Genomic DNA, 5,200 nt, shown 5'->3' with positions numbered 1-5,200 from the left:
CACGTGACATATGCTCTCACTACAAAAAAATGTGTGATTTGTGGCGGTTATTTTGCCAATTTGTGGCGGTTAAAAACCGCCACAAATGGCATTACCAGCGTCATTAATAACCGCCGGGTCCACAGTCGCCAAAAACGGTTTGTGGCGTAGATTTTGTAAACGCTGGTTTTGGGAGCCAGAAAATTCAATTACTTTGTGGCGGTTTTAAAACGCTACAAAATGCATTTTTATGTTACTTGATTGACAGTTTCTGGCGGTTTTAAACTGCCACAAAATCAATCTAAAATTTGCTTGACTCAACATTTCTGGCGGTTTTAGACCGCCACAAATAAATGAGAATACTGAAATGGTACACGCACATATAAATCATTTATTGCAGGTAAATGAGGCAACAAATGTTCCACTATATAAATCACATGATGTTACTAAAAACAATGAAAAACAAATTCTTAGCAATATTATTTCCCTGTTTATCTACCAAATCACCTTATTCTTCATCACTGAAATCTCAAATTGGACAAAAGGGAAAACCACAATACTCTTGCAAATGATGGAGATACGAATAATTCCAGTCGTAATTTTCCCTATAAGAGTTAGTGTTGTTTGGTGAGTCTGATCAATGACACCAACAAGGTAGTATCCCAAAGACCAAAGAGAAATGGGTGATACGGAGGAGAATTATATGAGAAAGTTTCGTGTGTAAGTAACCATGACATGTAACAAGGATAGTACAACTACACAGATATTCCCATAATCATTATTTCTCAACAGTTTCTGATTCACACTAAAATTATGTTATCTAGAGAATCGGATAGTCAACGACCACCTAAAACAAAAGACCAAAGGGCAGCAAGCCGTGCACGGTACCTTAAAAATTCTCTGGACTGTCATCCAATTGTTTCTCGTCTTCTATCTCAACCTCCAAAATCTCCTGAAACCAAAGCATTAAAAATTCTTAGTGTTGCCTGTAAGCTATGGGATACAGCGTGAATTAAAAAAAATTATAATTATAAGTGGATATTTTTGGCTTATAGAAAAAGAAAAGAAGCAGAAAGAGACTTACAGGAATCCTCTGTTTGAGATAATTACCGACTCTGGCAAGAACCATGGAATACTCGTGCCAAAATCGACCCTTTAAGCTAATTTTAACAAAAGGGCCATGGAACCTAGGTAAATGTCGGTAGAGCAATTTGTGGAGTTCAGATTGCTAAACTTACTCTTGCTTCAACCAAGTCCTGTGTGCCAAATGTTAGCCTTGGCAGAATTGAGGCATAGTGTATGGTTCTCATTTACCTCCCAAAGACTAAGTTTTCGTTTGGCATTGATGGCTCGCTCATCTATAGTCCCAGGCACGACAACATTGATATGCTTACTGCAATCAACACGACATATATCAAATCCAATATATATTAAAGGCTCATACAAACAATTAAAGTGCAAAAAATCAGCATACCCTGCTTATATATATATACCACAGAAGAATGCCATCTTTTGCAAGATCAAAAATATCATTTGTAGCTGGGTCCAATGGAAAATAATGCTTCAAAAATGGATCATCACCAAGGCAGTTGTTTATATGGGCAACATAGCAGGCTTTTTCTGATTCACTGATTGTGTAAAGAAGGGTGGTTATGGAATCCTTGAGGAATGATGAAGAGTGCCTCCTACCACCTTGTTATGTTGTAGCTTGGGTTCGCAAATTCAAATATGCCTGCATGAAAAATATAATTAATTGGAAGGTTACCTACATTAAGTAACATACATTATATTTAATATTATATAGCACATGATCTGTTTCATTTCTACAACTAATTTCAACGTAACATCCTTTATTATAACTTCACAACATGGAAAAGTTATCTAATCTAATAACATTGAAAAAGAAAGAGTCAAAGATGCCAAACTACTAACCTTTAAGAAGGCTTCAAAATCAATTTCATTGGTAATGTCAGTCCCTAATTCACCCAAGATCCCCCTAATCTCATCCTCCTTGTACATGTCTCTGAATGTGTTTAGCTTCGCCATTAAAGGTGGCAGATTCTCCATCTCCAGCAGCACCAAAGCTATCAATATTCACAAGAACTTTTCCACCATGCTTGCTTCTCCATGAAGGAATGTCAGAAAGATACATAACCTGGAACAACAAAAACTTATTGCTTGAGTAAAGATATCATCACACAAAAATTGTAGTATCATAATATACAAACAGCAAGATATAGATATGAAACACACCTTCAGAAAGTGTACAGCTAATTCAGCTTGAAAACCATCTCCCATCTGAACAAGTGCATGATCTGGTTTATTTCGCAGAAGTTTAATTCTCACAATATTCCCATAAATAGAGAACAAGTTGAATAGTTTATCCTCGTCAATTATCTTAAATAAGCAAATTTCAAGCTAAATGAGCTGAGAATTGGAGAGAACTTTCTAGAAGAAGCCTGACAAAATGCTTACGTCAGGATTCAGATTTGATACAAGAATTGTACACCTGTCATTTGTCCCAATTATTCCAGAAGGCAAACCTCCCCCAAAGGCAGCTGCAATGGCTGCAGAATTTCCCGTCTATAATTGAAATAATAATAATAATAAATAAGTTGTTTTATTTTTTTAAAAAGAAAGAAAGCATCTCCATTTCATGCATTTCTGTTGTCATATTACTAAAAATTAAAAGATAAAATTATATGTTCATATTATCATGTCATTTATCTCAAAGTGGAAAGAGATCTCATAGTTCAAGAAGCCAAAACCCAACACACAAGCTCCTCCCCTCTCCCAATTAAACCCCAATTTGAAAAGCAAAACCAACTTTAAAGCGAAAGCCAGCTTTCAAAAGAAGAAAACGGGACAAACATCAGTACATTAAAAAATGATGATAACTTCTTATATTTAACTATACAAGAATATAATATCTAATTGGGACTTCAACTTGATGTGAAAAATACCCACCTGCGGAAATCCAGTTAGAAAGAGGAAAATAACATCAGTACATTAACAAATGACAAAATATGACAAACAAACCAGACCAACCAAAGCAGTTTAAAATAGTTATCACCTGTCCTGGCTCCAGAACCTTGAGCAGCACACATGTTTCCTCCATCACCATATCCAGGCTACTTAACAATAGACGAAAGGAAAAGTATATATATTAGAATGGACTTCATAAATATTTGATTCATTAATAGATAAATAAAGAACCAACATAACATACTTGTGAAGGCCTGCCTTTCTGCTCTGTAGGGAGATTTGGGTTTGTGAAGTCCCTGTGAAAGATAAAATAAAGTCAGCAATGTGATAAATAAGATGTCAAAAAGAGATTAAAAAATGAACTACGGTTGGGATTTCATAGGCTATTCTATATATGGCACTTGCGCATCATTATTTAATTTCCATTTCATCCAATATAGTATACTGATATATCATACACATGATATGGCTTATATATATATAATTGTGTATCTTTCCAAAACACTGATCCATCTTTAATCTCCAATTGACAATGGCTGAGCTAAAAGTAAAATTAAAACTATGTCTTAACAGAATCATCAATAGCCTTAACAGAATATCAAAATATGGTTCCAAACCCTAAGCCCCAAACCATTTGTCCTTGTAATTAGCAAATCATCAATAGCCTTAACAGAATCAAAGTTTCCAACACAAAATACCTGTAGATTCATCATTTGAATGCTAGATTATCGCAATCGACGAGCGAATCGAAGTAATAATCACAACGTTGCCTCCGAATATGCCCAAGCTCGAACGCACAACTTTTCGAACTGAAACCGTTGAGTCTGCCTCTCTCCGTCAACGAATCTATGTAACGTCTATATGAATTGAATGCTCACGCTCATGGCAATAGCATGTAAAATTTTGAGCGAAAAAGATGAAGAAGAAGTTCAAACGTGCCTTTGATATTTTGAATTTAACTTAACATTTTTATTTTTATTCTTTTAACAATAATAAAAAATATTTTAATTGAATTGGCCACGTGGTTGCATGAAGAGCTGGCAACGATTTTAAACATTGTGGCGGTTTCAAACCGCCGAAAATTCAAATATTTTGTGGCGGTTATAATAACCGCTAGAAATACAACACGTTTTGGCAGTTTATTGAAACCGCCAGAAAAAAACCGCTACAAATTAATTAATTTTTTGTAGTGTCTCAGTCCACAAGCTAATTGAAATCGACAAATATAATTAATTAACTACTTTTGGAAAACGTTTAACAAAACATTCTCTTAAATATATATTATGAGATTCAATGCAAGGGCTTGGATTACGTCCTTTATGTTTGTCGAAAAGGGCATTATGAAAAAAGAAGGGATTTTGCATGGTTTAAGGAAATGGTTTTGGAAACTTATACTATCCTAATGAGGATTTCTTGGGAGCCTAGTTGTTACAAATCCAAGTTTTGTGTGGCGTAGCTTTCTTGCTTCATAGGTGGTGGTTAAGGATAATCCATTCATCACAAGTGTTCCTTGTCTTAGTTCAGAAAATATGAAAGTCCAAGAATTGATTGATCACACTATAGGTTCATGGTGGCCAGACCTACTTCATTCTCTCTTTTGCCAATGGAATATCCAAAATATTGAAACTATACCCCTCCCAAACTACACTGATGCAAATAAGAAAATATGGAACTTCAGTAGAAATGGAATGTATTCTGTTAGATCTACATACTACTATATCATGGAAAATACTTCATGCCAAACAAAATTTAGAGTTATTATCACCTCTAAATGTAAACTCAAACTTAAAATACTTAGTTTTTTTTTAAAAAAGATAGGAAAGACTAAAAAGATGATCGCAATGAGGATTAAATCTAGGTCCTAATACTTCTAACTAACCAAAGTCCTCCCCACCCAATTACTAGGCTAACCCTAGTAGTTACTTGGTTAATTATATATTAAGAGGCAAGCCAATTTTATCGTTCACATTCTAGCAAAAGCGTTAAGATCCTTTGCTAGCCACCATATCTTTGACTTCGTTTACCCTTATATTGTTGAAACTATTTTAAAGGAAATGCAATGATTGTTTTTATTTTTAAAAAAAATGGAAATTGTTTATGAAAATGGGAAATGTGCACAATGGAAAAGATTTAAGGAAATGGTTCACGAAAATGACAAATCTAGTTCTTTTACATTTATTAGTCTCAATAGAAAACATTCAAGCCCACATAAAGCTTCGAAGCCCAAACTAATAAA

The 5,200-nt window shown here is 34.5% G+C and overlaps 1 long non-coding RNA gene across 4 annotated transcripts; it reads right to left on the bottom strand.

The window, feature by feature from the left end:
* Positions 1 to 337: 337 nt before the first annotated feature.
* LOC109815447 (uncharacterized) lies at positions 338 to 3,923 on the bottom strand. Of its 4 annotated transcripts, none has more exons than XR_002241167.3 (8): positions 3,663 to 3,923; positions 3,209 to 3,260; positions 3,053 to 3,113; positions 2,233 to 2,946; positions 1,912 to 2,134; positions 1,454 to 1,711; positions 1,064 to 1,372; positions 338 to 931 (listed from the first exon to the last, which is right to left on the bottom strand). It is a non-coding gene; the product is annotated as an uncharacterized LOC109815447 (long non-coding RNA). The 4 variants fall into 4 exon arrangements; XR_014434488.1 differs by having other exon boundaries at positions 3,053 to 3,110; XR_014434487.1 differs by having other exon boundaries at positions 2,233 to 2,562; positions 3,663 to 3,922.
* Positions 3,924 to 5,200: the final 1,277 nt, after the last annotated feature.

The sequence above is a fragment of the Cajanus cajan genome, chromosome 6 (genome assembly GCF_000230855.2).
Source record: "Cajanus cajan strain Asha chromosome 6, NIPB_CcT2T_4, whole genome shotgun sequence".
Lineage (NCBI taxonomy): Eukaryota > Viridiplantae > Streptophyta > Magnoliopsida > Fabales > Fabaceae > Cajanus > Cajanus cajan.
The sequence above is the reverse complement of the archived record's forward strand: the minus strand, read 5'-3'. Positions and strand labels throughout refer to the sequence as shown.